Source organism: Canis lupus, chromosome 35 (genome assembly GCF_048164855.1).
Source record: "Canis lupus baileyi chromosome 35, mCanLup2.hap1, whole genome shotgun sequence".
In the NCBI taxonomy this organism is placed as follows: domain Eukaryota; kingdom Metazoa; phylum Chordata; class Mammalia; order Carnivora; family Canidae; genus Canis; species Canis lupus.
In genome coordinates, this window is record NC_132872.1 from 16854563 (window position 1) to 16874330 (window position 19768).

At 39.8% G+C, this 19768-nt stretch overlaps 1 long non-coding RNA gene across 1 annotated transcript; it reads right to left on the reverse strand.

The window, feature by feature from the left end:
* Nucleotides 1-2552: 2552 nt before the first annotated feature.
* On the reverse strand, nucleotides 2553-14251 carry LOC140625085 (uncharacterized). The gene is made up of 4 exons (XR_012024467.1): nucleotides 14195-14251; nucleotides 12646-12792; nucleotides 11357-11502; nucleotides 2553-2682 (listed from the first exon to the last, which is right to left on the reverse strand). It is a non-coding gene; the product is annotated as an uncharacterized lncRNA (long non-coding RNA).
* Nucleotides 14252-19768: the final 5517 nt, after the last annotated feature.

Consider the following 19768-nt stretch of genomic DNA (forward strand, 5'->3'; position numbering starts at 1 on the left):
ATAGAGTACAAAACGTGACAAGTTGATAGATTGATGTGTAGACCTGCTCTGTCCCGTACAGTAGCTACTAGCCATATGTAGTTAGAAGGTACTTCAGTTGGACCTAGTGCCAGGTGAGGTGTTCTGAGAGCAGGAAATGCACACCGAACTTCAAAGAACGGAAAAAAAAAAAAAAGATTATAAAATATCACATTAAAATAGGTGTACATTAAAGAATATATTACATTGATTACATGTTGAAATGATACTTTAGGAGATCTATCGAGGTAAACAAAAATATTACTAAAAGTTTTTAATTTATTTCCTTGTACTTTCTTACTAAGGCTACTACAAAATGCAGTATTAAGTAATATTAAAGAGATATACATATCTCTATTTTGAACAGCACTGATATCCAATCTTCATATTAATAAATGTATGGTATTGGGATCCCTGGGTGGCGCAGCGGTTTAGCACCTGCCTTTGGCCCGGGGCGCGATCCTGGAGACTCGGGATCGAATCCCACGTCGGGCTCCCGGTGCATGGAGCCTGCTTCTCCCTCTGCCTGTGTCTCTGCCTCTCTCTCTCTCTGTATCATAAATAAATAAAAATTTTTTAAAAATAATAAATAAATAAATGCATGGTATCATTTAAAAAGAACAAATTCACAGTATGTATCTGTCACTGTTTTAAAGGCCTTTACATGTGTTCATACATTTAATCTTCATGAGACCCTGATGAGACCAGGTGCTATTATTACCCCATTTTGCAGATTAATAAAGTGAAGCTCAGATGATGCATGGAACAGTTTTGGAAGGATACACAAGACAGGGTCAACAGTGGTGGTCTCTTGAGGAGGAACTGGGGATTGAAGTATTGAAATGAATTTCTACTCCTGCCTGGGATACCATGTCAACAAAATGAAACTTAGATAATATTCATGTCACTGTAAATCCTCCTTCTGACCAGAAACACAGTATAGCCAGGCAGCCCACCTCCAAACACCAAGTCAGTGCTGGGCTCTCTACTTACTTCCTTTATTCTTTATCCTATAAAAGCTTCCTGCCTTCACCCATTTTACAGTTCTCTGGTCCCTTGGGAACAGAGAGTATTTAATTCATGGAATGTTAAATAACATTTGTTTGTATCGCCTAACTTGTCTTCTCTTAATCATTTAGCAAAGGTCAGAAATAAAAGGGAGATTGCTTTTCATTATTTATCTTTTTAATCTTAACAAAGACTGAATCCTGTTATATCATTTGTTGCTACTTCAATTTAAATATAAAAATACATAATGACAATCTACAAAACCACAGTAGTAGGAGCACAAACTCAAGTACAATTAAGTATAATTGAGTAAGTACTCAATTAAGAATACGTGAGAATTGAATATTGGCTAGAAATCAGAACATAAAAACCATTGAAGAATTTGCACATTCCAATCTAATCACAGGTATGTCCTGGTGCTTAATACCTATAATCTGCCAAAGTGACTTTTCAAGTATTTGATTGGTCTAAATGCTAAAGCTCTCACACCCAGAAGCCAGGCTTAGCAACCACTTCCACGGATTACAGTTTCCAAGAAAAACAGCCTGAAAAGAGCCAAAGCATCTTGCTTCAGCTTATGAATACAGTCTTTCTTTTAATAAACTAATGTTCTTACTTAATATAAATATGAATTCAGCTTCTCCAATGTATATGAATTCATTAAGATTTTCCTAAGAGGGCAGCCCGGGTGGCTCAGCGGTTTAGCGCTGCCTTCAGCCCAGGAGGTGATCTTGGAGACCCGGGATCCAGTCCCACGTCAGGCTCCCTGCGTGGAGCCTGCTTCTCCCTCTGCCTGTGTCTCTGCCTCTCTCTCTCTGTGTCTCTCATGAATAAATAAATAAAATCTTAATAAAAATTAAAAAAAAAAAGATTTTCCTAAGAGCCCTTGGCCAGCTCAGTTGGTAAAGCATGGAACTCTTGATTTCAAGGTTATGAGTTCAAGCCCCTCATTGGGTGTGGAGCCTACTTAAGATAAATAAAAAGAAAAAAGTTTGAGGACAAACATTATATGGTCTCATTCATTTGGGGAATATAAAAAATAGTGAAAGGGAATAAAGGGGAAAGGAGAAAAAATAAGTGGGAAATACCAGAAAGAGAGACAGAACATGAAAGACTCCTAACTCTGGGAAACGAACTAGGGGTAGTGGAAGGGGAGGTGAGTGGGGGGTGGGGGTAATTGGGTGGTGGGCACTGAGGTGGGCACTTAACGGGATGAGCACTGGTGTTATTCTGTATGTTGACAAATTGAACACCAATAAAATATAAATTTATTTAAAAAAAAAAAGAAAAAAGTTTGGTTAGAGTAAGAAGAAATCTTGGGGGAGAAAAAAAAAAAAGATTTTCCTAAAAGCATGGAGTAGAAGTCCTGTGTGAGCCAAGGCCAGGCTCACAGTGATGAGTAGATGATCCTGTTGGTTCAACCCCACCTGTACTCACTGCCACTACCACAGAAATCCACACCTTACCCTCTCTTCAGTAACAATTTGTACTTACTGAAACTTAATTCTCCTTTTCCATATAAATACCTGACTGATACTCCTACTGCTCAATTTCATTTTGTGTGCATGTCTTCTCTCCTCTAGGTTCTTTACCAGGAGCTGAGGGGTGAAGCAGTGGCCTAGACAGACAGCAGATTTTCTTTCATGGCTAATATTGCTGTGGAGGTAGACAGGAAAGCAATAAGCAAACAAATAGGCAGGCCAATTTCAAAGAGCGATTAGAGCTACATGGAGAAGAGAGTTATGAGATGGAGGGAAGTTGGCTTGCTTAGAATGAGAGATCCAAGAAGAGCGAGGGAAGTGACAAGTGAGCTGAAAAGGGGGAAAGCCATGAGGATATGGAGGGGGAATTATTCCAGGCAGAAAGCAGAGCTCCTCTGCAGGCCCTGCAGGGAAGGTAGGTCTGCATGCTTGAGGAGCGGTAAGGGTCTCTGTACCTGCAGCAGGGTGAGTCAGTGCAGAGCTGTAGGCTAAAGCCCCTGTCACATTAGAAGATTTGAAAGCCATTGTGAGTTCAGATTTTATTCTAAATTTAATGAGGTTTTCAAGATTTATATTTTAAAATGTCTGACACTCAAGTGTTGAGTACTGGCTTAATGGCAGGCACTGAAAACACTGCAGAATCAGCTGGTGTCCAGAATTAATATTAGAAGGCTGGTGCAGCTCAGGGTACCCCTCCTTCGGGCCCCCTCCCACCCGCTCCCCCACCCCCCTCCCCAGCAATGGTAACTTCTGGGAGCTGGGTTGAAAAATGCAGGACCAGACATCCTGAACCAGAATCTACATTTTAATAAGTTCCCCAGGTGGTTTGATAAGAACTTTAAAGTTTGAGAAGTGCTTCCTAAGGCAGGGGGTCTTCACCTTGACTACATTCTTTTCTTTTTCTTTTTATTGATTTATTGATTTATTTAAGAGAGTGGGAGAACAAGTGATGGGGAGGGGCAGAGGGAGAGAGAGAGAAGCAGACTCTCCACTAACCAGAAAGCCCGACAGAGGGCTAGATCCCAGGACCCAGAGATCATGACCTGAGCCGAAGGTGGAACCACCCAGGTGCCCCAAACTTGACTATATTCTGCAATCACCTGGGGAACTATAAAAAAAATATTGATGCCTGCGGGGACCTGGGTGGCTCAGTCCTGCTATGTGCTCATTCTCTCACTTGCTCTCTCTCTCTCAAATAAATAAATAAAATTAAAAAAAAAAATACTGATGCCTGCATCAGAGAGGCTGGTGTAATCGTCCTAGGATGCAAACAGGACATTAGCAATTGTGGAACCTACTCATCTTCCAAGTTGAAAATCTCCACCCCAGAAGTGAGAGTGGGTGACCAGCAGCTGTTTTTCATGCTCAGCAGATTTCCCCTAAGCTGTTTTTCTTTATTTTTCCTGGTAGCAGTTCCCAGGGATGCCCCTTGTTTTCCTTTCTCTGATCACCAGCAAACGTGCTTCTCTCCCTGAGGATTTTCAGAGTGGACCACATTGAGAAAAGCAGTCTGGCTGTTCCTGAACACAGACACACTGGCTTGTAATGTTAAGGATTAACTACTCTCTCTACTAGGCCATGGACTGTCAAAGAGAACAAATTTGAACAAGTTACAAAACCCTCAATGTTCTTACAAAAGTGATCCAGAGTCTAACGTTCCTAATTCCCTTGCACCTGCCACCTCTTCCAGTTGCTGGCACCTGAAATCTATCTCTCCCTTTGTCTTTTCCAAACCCTTGACCCTTGAGTTATTGGGCTTTTCTTTCAAGAGAGTTTATCCAAGTTTGTTGAGCAATGGTGTTGGCAAACCCAGCCAGGAGCGATGGTCTCGATTAGTGCAGCCCCCTCTGGATTGTGTGGGATGGAGAAGTTGGGAGGGAAAGCTACGGGGACTCATCTATTCATTTCCTGAGTTAGCAGCTGTGATAGATCAATCAGTAACAAAGACATGGAAGCAATCCACGCATTCATTCACTGATAGATGATGGATAAATAAGATATTTTATATATACATAAAACATATGACATATTTATACTTTTAAAAAAGATTTTATTTATTTAGTTATTAATGAGAGACACAGAAAGAGAAAGAGAAAGAGAAAGAGAGGCAGAGACCTAGGCAGAGGGAGAAGCAGGCTCCACGCAAGGAGCCCGATGTGGGACTCGATCCCAGATCGCAGGATCATGCCCTCAGCTAAAGGCAGACGCTCAACCACTGAGCCACCCCGGCATCCCAAGATATATATACTATATGTATTTTTTAGCTAGCTTGAATCACCTTTCTAAACTATTTGCTTATTTAAGAGAAAAGCTACAAAGATGGCAGCTCATTCTAAGTTTTATCAACTTTGAGCCTCAATAAGTAGCCATCAGTTAAACCTATCAAGTGACAACTAGTTAGCAAAAATATTGAAACTATCTATTAAGGATCAGAGTAGAATGACAAATAACTTCATGAAAATGTAAACTTCACTCAAAACTAATCTAAAAATAGATTTAAGACTTATGAACCTTACAATATTAATATTTTCTAACCAATACTTCAGGAGAACTAAAAGATATTTAGGAAACATTTTTGCAGTGCTTTCTCAGGAGGGCCTTAAAATGGGGAGAAGAGAGTTGTTATAAGTTGTTTTACAGTGGTGACATTATGGTCTGCCTTCTTCCTAATGTTTAAACTGTGGAAAAATATTGTACTCTTTGAGTCCATTTGGATAGTGTTCTTATGATGGTTTTGAGTCTAGGCCAAGAGTAATTGGAATTAATTCAGGAATTAAGAGCATTTATTCTGTAACATCTGGGCCTTGCTTGTTCTTTCAGTCATACTGCAATCATGGGCACCACTCTTGGATACTTTGAATTTCATTTCCCTCCTAAGGACTAGTTTTTCTACTATTAGTACTGTCATCTTAAGCATATTTAATGCAATCAGTAACTTCATTACAAATGCATTATATTTTCCATACTTTGTCCCTGATCAAACTTATTCCTACCGTAGGGCCTTAGCACTAGCTCTGTCCTCTGCCTGGAATGTTCTTGCCTCTGCTCTTGATGTAACTGGCTCCTTTGTTGATTCAGTGATAAGCTCCCTCCTCAGAGAGCCACGTCATAAGACTGACAATCCATTCTCTGAGCCTTTGCCTCATCATCCAAACTAAAGTGGTCCCCCCAACATTCTCAATCACATGACCTTATGTTCTTTTCCCCCAGCATTGGCCACTAGCTGAAATGATTTAGTTTATTTCTTTGTCTCTCCTTCCACCAAAATGAAGCTTCCTGTGTTTGGAGTCCTTGTCTGTCTACTTACAGCTATAGCTCTAGCACCTAGAATTGTACATGGGATATAGCGGTGCTCATTGACTATGGCTGACTGCCTGTCAGCAGCATGTTGTAGTTTTGCTCCTACCATCTCATCCAGCTTTGGGAACTGGAATAAAACATTATCTTGATCTTTATTTTTTAAAAAGATTTGTTTATTTATTTGAGAGAGAGAGAGAGAGAGAGAGGCAGAGACACAGGCAGAGGGAGAAGCAGGCTCCATGCCAGGAGCCCGACGTGGGACTCGATCCCGGGTCTCCAGGATCACACCCTGGGCCAAAGGTGGCTCTAAACCACTGAGCCACCCGGGCTGCCCTATCTTTACCTTTAATGTATCAGAAAGACAACAGAAATTTTTAAGTATTATTACTTTTCAAAAGACTGGAAAATTACTGTTCTTTAGGATTTAAGATAGTAAGAATCTTGGAGGTAGAATTGCAAACCTAAGGCTTTCTCCCTCCACCCCCACCAAAGTCAGAGAGAGATTGGATCTTTCGTGCTACTTTAATTTCTGTCACTGTGACGAAAACTCAGATTGGATTCACTGCCTCAGAAAGATATCCCAGGCTGTGGTGATATAGAACAAAGAGAGAGGATCATGAAGATAAGTCTTGGCAGGAAAAGCATCTCAATAATATTGATAACTCATACAACATTTTACAAGTAAGTTTATCTCAAAGAAAAGTTTTACTGTAGTCACGGACCTGTAATCGGTTACCAATATAAATCTCTGTTTTGTTTCTGAAAAACTGTTTGTATATGCTTTGCTTTGTAAGCATTGCTGATAAACTGATAAACCATAGCAATCCTGGGAGAAAGAAAATGTGTTGCTGTCTTTTATGCTGTAATCCACTGCCAGAGTTAATACCACATTTAGGTTTTCTATAAACTGCCTCCTTCCCACACTCCTGACTGCTTTAATTCCAGCTGTGGATTCCACATCTGTTGAAAGGAGGATTTTATTTTTTAAACTCTATCCATGTCTCTGGTTTTCCCATATAACATGCCTTATTTTGGGATGTTATATTCCTGCAGAAAGATGAAGAGATCATTTGCTACTTGGACTTTTGTTTAGCTTGTTAGGTAATTAACTTCACTCTAACATGCCAGATGTTATCCAGTTGGCAAAACACTGCTTTCTTAACCCATCTGTGTGCTCATCTTTCCGTTTAATTCTCCAGATGTATTGTTCTCCTCCTTCTTGCAGAACCAACAGTACTGAATTCCTCCCCCCTGCCCAAATGTGCCACTTCCTAAATTTTACTTCCTTGTCCATAAAGAATTTGGGAGTCATCTGCACTTGTCTCCCAGGACCCTCTGGATCTCCTCCTATGGCACTCAAATCACCACCGTTACAAGACTGACAATCCATCTGTAAGGGTACGGCAGTTCCGAAGCTGACTAAGTCAACTTGGGATTACGGCTTACTTCTAAATTCAGCTAGGCTTTAAGAGCTTTAGCAAAGATGTTTACCTTTTCTAAAGAATGCACAGAGATTATTTATGCAAACGAAGAACAAGTCATGCTGTACTAGCATTGGTGAATGATGAAAGGATATTTGTTTTAAAATCATTTTCTCAAGCCCCAAAACCCACTGAAAATATTTTAATGTCATTAACATATGTTATATATTTAAATAATCTTTTAAGCTTATAAATTAACTATACCAGTAGAGCGCATCACTTTAAAATGTAGACAACATCCTTACTGTTAGTTGATATCTCCTTTATAAATGATCAGTCTGAGAGGAAAAGAAACTCTTGATTTATTAAAAGGATAGGGGAAAAAAGGGGTGCCTGGGTGGCTTAGTCAATTAAGCTACCAACTCTTAATTTCAGCTTGGGTCATGATCTCAGGGTCATGGGATCTAGCCTGTGTAGGGGCTTTATGCTCAGCAGGAAGTCTGGGTGAGGATTCGCGCGTGCTCTCTCTTTCCCTCTGCCTTTCCCCTGCTCACTTTCTCTCTCTCTCTCTCTCTCAAAAAAATAAACCTTTAAAAACAAAAAGAGGGATAGAAAAAAACAACTATTTATATAATAATAATAACAAATGTTTATTGAGTGGTTACTATGCATCAGACCCTGAGTAAAGAGATTTACATTCATTATCGCTTTTAATCGTCATACAGACCCTAGAGCAGATACTATTATTACTGCCACTTAACTAACCTAATAATTCCTTTGCCCAAGGTCACATGGTGGATAAGCAATGCAGGCAAACAGGATTGTAAACAGAATATCAGGACATTGAAAATTTACTTCAGATTTTTAAAATTATCACAATTTAAGACTAAGAGAAGAAAAGCTTTGGAGATTAGGTTACTCTTTCCACTATTTTGTATTATGATAATTTTTAACACACGCTAAGTAGAGAGAATATGATAATGCATTTTAATATACCCATTATCCAGACACTATGCTTATCAAATTTTTGTGACTTTCCTTCTACCCTTTTATCCCTTTGCAAAACTATTGTATTTATTTATTTTATTTTTATTTATTTTTAAAGATTTTATTTATTTATTCATGAGAGACACACAGAGAGAGAGGCAGAGACACAGGCAGAGGGAGAAGCAGGCTCCATGTAAGGAGCCCAACGTGGGACTTGATCCCTGGACTCCAGGTTCATGCCCTGAGCCAAAGGCAGAAGCTTAACCATTGAGGCACCCAGGTATCCCTATTTTATTTTATTTTTTAAAAGTATCCTCTACACCCAACTTGGGGCTTGAACTCATGACCCCAAAATTAAGAGTCACATGCTCTACTGAATGAGCCAACTAAGCAGCCCTACAAAACCATTTTAAAGCAGATCCTAGATGTCATATTATTTCCTTTCAGTATGTATCTCTTTAAAATGTGGCCATTCTCTTACTAAATGTTAATATCAATCTAACAAAATTAAGAATAAATCTTTGAAAAAAAAAATAAATCTTTGGTGTTGGCTAATTTTCAGGCTATGCATTTCCTGGTCTTTTTTTTTTTTTTTTTTTTTTAAAGATTTTATTTATTTATTCGTGATAGTTACACAGAGAGAGACAGAGAGGCAGATACACAGGCAGAGGGAGAAGCAGGCTCCATGCAGGGAGCCCGACGTGGGATTCGATCCCAGGCCTCCAGGATCGTGCCCCGAGCCAAAGGCAGGCGCCAAACCGCTGCGCCACCCAGGGATCCCGCATTTCCTGGTCTTAATGTATATATATTTTTGCATTTAGCTTGTCCAAATCAAGATCTAAATAAGGTCCACTGACACATTGGCTTATTATGACTCTCTGAATCAAGGGGAAGCTACTCTAATTTTTCCTCCCATATCACTGGTTTCTCCTGTAGAATATTCCATATTCTTGATGTGTCTGTTTTCTTCCCTGTGCCATAGCTCAATCTCTTTCTTTCTCCCATAGTTTTTGTAAATAGAAGGAAGCCCCAGAGTCTTGGTTAGAATCAGTTTCCCCATATTTGGCAGAAATACTTAGAGTGTGGTGTTTCGTGCTGCATCATATCAAGCACCAAAATGTCTCATTGTTTCTCTATATTTGCATTAAGATTAATCAGATTTGTGTAGTAACTATTGAATACCTCCACTCTAAAGATCACCATCAGCTTTTCACCTACTTGTTTCATCCAGTGATGATCGTTGATTGGATTATTACATTAGGAGTTGCAAATAGTGACTTTCTAATATTATCGTTCCTTCCGCATTCACTATCTCTAACTCTTCCATAGATGACTTTCTGACACTTACTAGGGCTACATCTTGACACAACACACTGTGCAAGGAAAGCTTACTTCTTTCCATTAATTATAAAACTTGGAATACAAAGTTGATGTCTCAGCAACTACCAATGTACAAAGAATTGAAAAAGATAAGATTGGTGGGGACCAAGAAGGGGGGCTCCCTATCTTTCCGTCTCATTAGTTCCATTATGAATTTACCATTCTCTGTTAATAAATAATACATCTACATGATCAAGTTCAATGGTGTCTAGTGTTCTATTATTTGGCTAAATTAATAGTTCTCAAGATGTGGTCCCTAAACCAGCAGCATTAGTTTCACCTGGGAACTGATTAGAAAAACAAATACTCCAGACCTACTGAATCAGAAACTCTGGGTGAAGTCCAGAAAGGACTTTAATAGGTCCTCAGGGTAGTTCTGATACATACTAAAGTTTGAGAACCAGGGGTTTATATCGGATTTGAATTGACCATTCATTTATTATTTTTATTATAACCTTGGTTCTCATCTCTCATCCTCACCTGCTTCACTTAGAATGACAAACTTGTTTCCTTTTTTTTCCAGTGAGCATACTGTCTTTTATTTTATTTTGGCTTTGTTTGCTTTATTACTGTCTCCAATTTCAATAAGCTCACCTCAGGATTTGGCAAACCCAGTTTTAGTTCTTTTATTTTTCATGCATAATTCCTAAGTTAGTTAGAAACAGTGAAATATTCATAAGAATCATAAAAATAAGGATCCAACTTTCATGTAAGAAAGTGCAATGCATTTATTTCTCAAACAAAAAAACAATAAAGGACAAAGAAGGTGGAAAGGGTTCTTTTGTAACCACTGCTTGGTTAAGCAGGGGCTAAGAAAATACATACTGCTTCCCAAAGCAAGGTCAGTGCTTTAAAAAATATATACATTTAAATCTGGCTCTTGGGCAGCCTGGGTGGCTCAGTGGTTTAGAGCAACCTTGGGCTCAGGGCATGATCCTGGAGACCTAGGATGGAGTCCCACATGGGGCTCCCTGCATGGAGCCTGCTTCTCCCTCTGCCTGTGTCTCTGCCTCTCTCTTTCTCTCTCTGTCTCTCATGAATAAATTAATGTGTCTCTCATGTGTCTCTTTTCTCTCTGTGTCTCTCATGTCTTTTATTTTAAATAAATAAATAAATAAACAAACAAACAAATAAATAAATAAATAAATAATAAATCTGGTTCTTAAGCAGTATATTATCAAATCCAAAGCAGATACTGGATCTATATTAGAATCACAGAGAAAGAGACTTGTTTTAAAATATTAAATATCAATGCTAGAACTTTGCTGAGTCTCATGGACAATTATCAAAAGGCCATTAAATCGATAAGGAAAATAAATATATACCTTACAGCAAGTCAAGCCCCAATGGTAATATTACGATTGAAATATTCTCCCCATGAAACAAGAGACTCTTTAAAAACAGAAGACTTTTTAGGTAAGACAGATTATATTATGCATTCCTGTGAAGTGAGGGGAAATCTTTCAAAGAGAATTAATGCAATATGAGAAGAACACAGGTACCAGATTGCACTGAAAAGCAAGAAGGCTATCAAAGACTCACTGGACATGGCAATATGAGCTTTAAGGAACAGTGCAGCCCCTACAGATGGGATACTTTGTACTCTAGAATTTGCTCTTTGTATTTTGTACCCTGTCAGCACAGTGCCTTGTATATATTACCTTTTAGTACAGGTATCTGAGAACTGAAGGAAGAAAAATGAAAATTTGATCAGAGTAACATAGAGAAAGTAGAAAAGTACTAAAAATAAATGTACTTAACTCTTCCACTGGAGGCCTACTCTGCCTCTGGGGCCGCCGCCGTGCCTCTAGTGATCCCTGAGAAGTTCCAGCACATTTTGTGAAGGTATGCTCATGCAGTATCGAGGAAAGCAGACATCGATCTCACTGACAGGGTAGGAGAGCTCACTAGGAGGAGATGAAATGTGTGATCACCATCATGTAGAATCCATGCCAGTACGAGATCCCATGCAAAAGGTTTTTGAGCAAAGGACGTGAACTATGGAAAATACAGCCATGTCCTGACCAGTCTGGATGACAAACTTCATGAAGACCTGGAGCAACTGAAGATTTGGGCCCACAGATGGCTACACCACTTCTGAGGACTTTGTGACTGAGGACAGTATACCAAAGCTATGCCACCATGACCACACTATGAGTATGTACAAAAAGAAATAAATCTGTAGGACTTATTTGCTAATAAGTAGTTTATAGATGTATAAATAAATAAGCTTACTTAGATATCTTCTCTTCTATTTTCCTAGACCCATCACCATGATGTCCTCCCTTAACCTCACACCACTATCACCTGCCAACCAAAGCCCTGACTTGTCCCATATACCCAACATCGATAGAGCCCATCTGGAAGAACAATCTGAGCCAATGTCAGGACTCCTGTGGCCAGGCTTAGCTTTGGCAACAATGAGGAGGACTGAGCAATGTCCTTATACCATTTCATTCATCCAGATGTTACTCTAATACTTAAGCCAATATTTGTGTGTTAGGTCCTAAGACTAAGGGCTCACAACATGAAGTTAAATAAGAAGTAGCCTCTTTATTTTTTTTTTTACTTTTTATTTATTAAGTAATCTCTACCCCCAATGTGGGGCTTAAACTCACAACCATGAGATCAAGAGTTGCATGCTCTACCAACAGAGACAGCCAGGTGCCCCAGAAATGGTTCCATTAGTCAAGGAACTCCTGATCTAGCAAATCATCACACTCTAGGAAGAACTGTGCAAGGGGCAACTGGGTGGCTCAGTCAGTTAAGCATCTGCCTTTGGCTCTGGTCACGATCCCAGGATCCTGGGACCGAGTCCCATGTTGAGTTCCCTGCTCAGTGCGGAGTCTGCTTCTCCCTCTCCTTCTGCCTGCCACTTCCCCTGCTTGTGCACTTGCACTCTCTGTCAAATAAATTAAAATATATATATATATATTTTTAAAAAGAGAAAGAATTGTGTAAGATCTGCAAATATTAAGGAGGGAAGAATTAACTGAAGTAAAGCAATTTGTCAGATAATTAACAAGGACATTTTATCAGGCCGGTCATACCTTAGATCTTTAAATAGACTCCAGGATTTGCAATTCCACGCTCTTTAAGAAAGATGTATTATGGTTCTCTCCTCTACGCAGTTTCCAAATCATGGCCAACACCTGATAGACACTTGATCATATACCCTTGGAATCATTTTCTGCCTGCTTGGGTCATGGCAAGAAATAACATCAAGTTACTAGGACCTGTAGTCCCTCAAGTCCATGACACATCACCTCTCTTCCACATGTTCTCTTTCTTTCAAGTGCAGTGTTAATATCACCATCTTTCAGTATCCAAATTTAAACTTCAGTTTTTTAATGAAGTTCAGCCCCCCCATATCTAAAAATTTCCCATGGGGTTCTAGCTCTATAAGCTTCACATAGCCTTCCCTACCTTCCCAGTCCCAACAACAACCACCTCGTTCTGGTCTTCATGGTCCCTAGAAGGCAGTCCCGCAACAGCCCCTTCCCATAGTAATTTTCTTAATGTACATCTCCCAGCATGCCTCTCTCAGGAACACAGCTGTTCTCATCATTAAATTCTCATCAGTGCTGACCCATAAGTCAATAAATGTTTGTTGGAATTGACCCTTGGCGCCTGCTAATGAACTTCCCAAGGTGAGCAGGAGGATTTAAAATTCTTAGTATCTGTTTCAGTGTATTATCAAGAATGTTCACTAGCTGGAGTTTCTCTCTCCTCTGGATAGTTGTGAGGTTCTTTAAGTTATTTTATTTTATTGTTATTTTGAGTAGGCTCCACACTCAATGTAGGACTTGGACTCAAGACCCTGAGATTAAGAGTCACATGCTTGATGGACTAAGCTAGCCAGGCACCCCTCCTTTCGACAGTTGTAAATAAATTCTAGCCTTGGGATCCCTGGGTGGCGCAGCAGTTTGGCGCCTGCCTTTGGCCCAGGGCGCGATCCTGGAGACCTGGTATCGAATCCCACGTCGGGCTCCCGGTGCATGAAGCCTGCTTCTCCCTCTGCCTATGTCTCTGCCTCTCTCTCTCTCTCTCTCTGTGACTATCATAAATAAATAAAAATTTAAAAAAAAAAATTCTAGCCTTGACATAGTCTTTTTCTCCACCCTACATGGCATGACTACACTGCCTCTCTTCATTTCTACCACTTACAAACCAAGTTACAATTTTGAAGTTTACAGACTCTTATGTTTACTACATTTCAGGTCGGCTACTTCCTAATGGTATAAAGGGCCAACATCTTGTCCAAAAAAAATTGCCTTTGAGTCACATCAAATGAGTTATCATATCTGTATATTCTTACATGCTTAAAAAAAAAAGCTTGTATTCCATAAGGATTTATGACCTTTTATCAAAGTCCTATCTAGGTCAATATTTGTGGAATTCATCTTTTATGCAGCAGAACCGTTGTTCTATATGGGATGATCAATCTGTACAAATAACCTAATCACTACATTTAGTATTGCATGGACTCATTTAAGGGTCATGTGGGGTGAATGCTCTCATCTATTCTTTTTAAAACACTACACATTGACAACGGGGGAAGCCTCCTAGATAGTGGGTCCTACATAAGACTACACTTACTCCAATATATTTCCAACACCGTTCTGCTGTAATTGCTGGCAATTGACTGCATGAGTGGTGCTCTTTAGAAGTGAAGGATGATGTCATAAAGAACCACAGTCAAGTAGACAAGGAGATAATAGCTGTACTATCCAGCATAGTAGCCACTAACCATTTGTGGCTATTTACATTTTAATTAAAATTATATAGAATTTAAATGTAGTTTCTCAATCACACTAACTGCATTTCAAATGTTCAGTAGCCGCATGTGGCTAGAAGATACCTTATTAGACAAGATTGTATAAAATATCATTCCAGAAAGTTCAATTGGACAATTCTGCTTTACAATTTTGTGTGTCGGTGTGCCTTAAAATCACCTGCAGGGCATTTTTTTTTTTTAAGATTTATTTATTTATTTGAGAGAGTGAGGGACAGAACATGAGAAGAGAGTAAGGGCAGGGGGAGAAGCAGATTCCACACTGAGCAGGGAGCCTTATGTGGAGCTCGATCCCAGAGCCCCAAGATCATGACCTGAGCTGAAGACAGACACTTAAACAACTGAGCCACCCAGATGCCCCACATGCAGGGCATTTTTTTTTAAAGATTTTATTTATTTATTGAGACGGGGGGGGGGTTAGGCAGAGACACAGGCAGAGATAGAAGCAGGCTCCCTGCAGGGAGCCCGACGTGGGACTCCATCCAGGGTCTCCAGGATCACGTCCTGGGCTGCAGGCAGCGCCAAACCGCTGAGCCACCCGGGCTGCCCAAGAACCAGATTTAAATGTATATATATTTTAAAGCCTGCAGGGCATTTTTAAAAATAGCTTACCCAGTACTTCTGAGGTAGAGATGGAGAATATGCATTTCCCAGGTGATGTTGCTGCTGCTACTGGTCAGTGTCTACATGTCAATAACCACATGGTTTAGGAGTTAACATCTCAGGTTACTGAGACAGAAACACCGGAGTTTGAATCTTAAACTCATGTCTCATCAACTGTAGGATATTGAGTAACCCTCTGAATATCAGTTTTCTCATCTGCAGAACAGGAATAACAACGATAACTAGGGATGCCTGGGTAGCTCAGTGGTTAAGCACTTGTCTTTGGTCCAGGGCATGACCCTGGAGTCCCGGGATCGAGTCCCACATCGGGATCCCTGAATGGAGTCTGCTTCTACCTCTGCCTGTGTCTCTGTCTCAAATAAATACAATCTTAAAAAAAAAAAAGATAACTAATAAGATAATGTAAATAGAATGCCTAGCACCTATGTGCTCAATAAATGTCAACTGTTATATCTGCCTAGTTTCTCTATTTCCAAACGGATTCCTACAGAAAGAGCACAACTAGAGGAAAATCAATCAAGTAACAGCTCAGTTTTGACGGAATCATCAGAACCACGTAGTAGGGATCACTATTAGCATTCTCAGATTGGTCCCTAAGAAGGTGTAACATCCTGGGCTCTTGCAGTACTGTGTTACTGGGTAAAGGTCAGATGATCCCAAGAACCTCAGAGAAGGATGGCAACACCAAACATAAACTTTACCAGTCTCACCACTTTCTAGGGATGTCCCTACCTCTTAACATTTAATAGAATTTAGGATAGCCATTCCACTCAGACCTGTCCTGAAGAACTGGAAAGTTGTTTTTCTTTTCTTTTCTTTCTTTTTTTTTTTTGATTGGCCTGAGTCCATGCTTTCACCGTCTTGCACAATCATTAATGTTGTACATAATATATTAAATCTTTTTTTGATAAAGTCTGAATGTCAGGTGGTTAAAATACTGTTATGTAAAGAGATATTCCATTTTAAAATACAATCGCAACACAAGACATAGTGGCTAATTCTTTTTGGTGTTTTTTTCTAATTTTTCTAAAAATACATGCTAACTGCAAGAATTTCAAATACTACAGGAATGTCTGACACAGAAAATGACAATGCCCAATCATCCTTTTCCCCATTTCCATATCATTGCTGTACAAAAATGGTATCATAAAATACACATGGCTCTGAAATGTTTTTACTTAAAAATATATATCTAAGTTTTCTTTACTATAGAAGAATTCATTGCTCTCCTACAGTATTTTCAGTGCCTGGAAAGCATTTTACTGATTAAAAGCATCAAGAATTACTAGTCAAAAAAAAAGAAAAAAGAAAAAGAATTTACCAGTCCAGCTATCTATATCTGGATATGTGGGCTGTTTCAAGTTTTCCACTATTTCATACTTTCTACAGAAATTTCATACTTTGAGACATTTTGTATATTGTACCTTGTTATTTTCTTTCAGTAAAACTTTTACTTTTCAATTTTATTATGTTTGTTTTTGTGAGGTCTTATATTAAAAAATGCACGATTTTCTTTGAAATCATCTATATATAAGACTCTATTGAGGGATGCCTAAGTGACTCAGTGGATTACAAACATCTGCCTTTGGCTCAGGTCAAGATCATAAGGTCCTGGGGTGAAGCCCCACATCAGGCTCTCTGCTCAGCAGGGAGTCTGCTTCTCCCCTCTCCCTCTGCTCCTCTTCCCTCCTCTCAAGTAAATGATCTTTAAAAAAAAAACAAAAAACAAAAACAAAAAACAAAAAACAAAAAAAACAAAGAAAGAAAGAAAAAACCCTATTGGATTGAATTGCTCTTATCCAACAGTTGTGAATGCATGTAAATATGAAGAACACAGATAAGAGGGAGGAGAAAGGATCACAGGCCACTGCCAAGGGTGGACTCTGCTGTCACAGAATTCAAGGGCCTTATAATCTAGTTTATAAACCCAGAAATCGAAGTTCTTCAGCTCTATGTGAATAATCTCAATCTCAGTAAGTAGCTTCACAGGAGACAGAGGCATAAACCAGAATGATTGATGTTAATTTACACGAACAAATGTAATTCTCAAGAGAATCAGAAAGCCCCTTGGGGGTGGTATTCTCTTTCTAGCCAAATGTTCCTACTTCTTAAGTGGCATGTAATTCGGTGAGTAAGAACACACAGCCTGAGGAGTTAGTTGGAGGTTCTGAAGGTTCCTGTCATCAGTCCTAACAGCAGACAGCACCTTTCTCCCTTGCTGCAGACTAGATCATGTTGGACAGTTAGCAAAACACTTGGGGGGATCCCTGGGGGGGCCAGTGGTTGAGCGTCTGCCTTGGGCCCCAGGAGTGATCCTGGAGTCTGAGGATGGAGTCCCACATCGGGCTTCCAGCATGGAGCCTGCTTCTCCCTCTGTGTCTCTCTCTCTGTCTCTCATGAATAAATATATAAAATCTTTAATAAAAAAAAAAAGCAAAACACTTGGGAATCAGGAAGTTGCATGGTAGTAATATTTGATTGTGATTTCAATGTGCTCATCCTAAGAAGTCAAACAATACAGAAATATGTAGTTAATATTGAACACTTAGCCCTTACCCTTCTTTTCCCCATGTTTCTTCTTTGCTTCTGTGCTTGTTTTTCCCTGAAACTCTCTCTCACTTTAGGTTTTTCTTGGGTCTTCATGTTTCTCTTGCTCTCCCTGTATTCTTTCCCTTACTATCTTCTCCCCTTTCACTGATCATAATTTATTATTGAAGAATAGTTTGTAATAATAGGGGTTCTGCACCCATTTCCCCCATAGGGAGCAGGATTTGCCACACCAAGATGTGATTCTCCAACACAATTGGAAACCCAAGTAGCACCCCTACGACAGCCACATGTCCTATAATTTAACCCAGTTGACACCATCTTCTCAGATAGTGTCAGACCCCACAGATTAAGGGCTCAGTCCTACAAAGCTGTCCCTCGCCACGTCCAGGTCATCACCTGTGCTTCCAACCCACCAGCTATAGATGGAGGTTCCAACTGATGAGAGGGTAAAAGGCAAGCCGAGGGCATAACTCAAGCTGACACTTGCAAACCAGCCCCTGCCAAGATGGGATTTATAAATAACATTGTCAGGCACTAGTAACTGCCTAGGAAATAAAGGCAGAGGAAAAACAGTCAATGGATGAAGATTGCAGTCGTGTAGGACAAGAAACTCCACTATAGTTTGCAGCTGTCTTCATGATTTACAAGAAAAACAATCTTAGGGGCACCTGGCTGGCTCAGTCGGAAGAGCAGAAGAGTCTACGACCCTTGATCTCGGGGTTGTGAGTTCCAGCTCTATGTTGGGTGTAGAGATTACTAAAAAAATATTAAAAAAACACAATCTTAATAATAGACCCCCAGTAATCTATAGACTCAATTTCCTGGAACCCTAACGGTCACCTTTACCTCCAAAGGTTAGAAAACCCTACATAATCAGTCACTCCTCACCATCACAATGCAGCTGTTTGTGCTTTAATGAAAACACCCTTTTGCATCATAAAAATGTCTCAAGAGTTCTTTCTTGACTGTTGGGCTCAAAGATCCCAAACCACGACCTCCTCCTTGGTTTCAAATAATGTGCCAGAGAGGCTCACAGAACTCGAAGAAACATTTTACTTACTAGATCATGGATTTATTGTAAAACGATGAAACTCAGGAACAGCCAGGTGGAGACACAGAGCTAGGAGGGGGAAATGGCGTGAAGCCTCCAGGCTTCCCACTGCACCACTCTCCCAGGACTTCCATGCACTCACCAGCCCAGCTCTCTGCCCCCTGTCCTTGGGGTTTTTATGGAGGTTTCCTTATTAGTGTGGTTGATTAAATCATTAGCTGCTGCTGATCGATTCAGCCCCTCTCCCCTCTCCCGAGTTAAGGGGGTGGGATTGAGAACTCCAACCCTCCAATCACATGGTTGGCTTCCTTAGCAACCAACCCCTCCTCGGGTACTTTCCAAAAGCCCCATCATTAACATAACAAGACATCTTTACTGCTCTCATCACTTAAGAAATTCCAAGGGATTTAGGAACTTTCTACCAGTCTCGGTCAAGACGGTGGGCAGGCCAGTTGCAGCATCAAGCCAGTGGCTGGAGGACATTTGAAAGTGGTATTACAATGCTGCAGGGTTCAATAAACTGGGGTTAATGGAGATGATACAATATGAGAATGACGATGTGAAAGAGGCCATAAGTAGGCTTCCTGAGAACCTTTATAACGACAGATGTTTCACGGTAAGAGGGCACTGGACCTGACCAGGAGGCATCAGATCTTGCCTAAGGAGCAGTGGACAAAATATGAGGATAATTCTACCTTGGACTATATCTGAAAGAAGTTATTTGGGAAAGAAAGGAGTTAGGAATGGGCAAAGAAATAATCATGGTGTTGAAATCTGTGGCTGCAGCTGCCCTCAAATACTTCTAAGTTGGGCAAACCTGAAATGTACAATTTGGAACTATTTGAGCTGCAAATGTATTACTTTAAATAAATGTCTATTGTGATTATTAAAAAAAAGGAACTCTGTACCAGAAACCAGGATGAGGATCAAATATGTCACAGTATCCTAAAAACCCAAAAACACTTCCATTTTTGTGATTTCATGTATATTAAAAAAATTCATTAGTTTTACAGAAAATGTATATTTGCAGAAAATGTTGACCTCTAACAAAGTTGCATGACTGATATACTTTTCTTTTGTTATAATATATCCCTGGCTATATGGATAACCTAATTTGGAGATCATTTGAAGTGTCAGATTATGAGGTTATTTG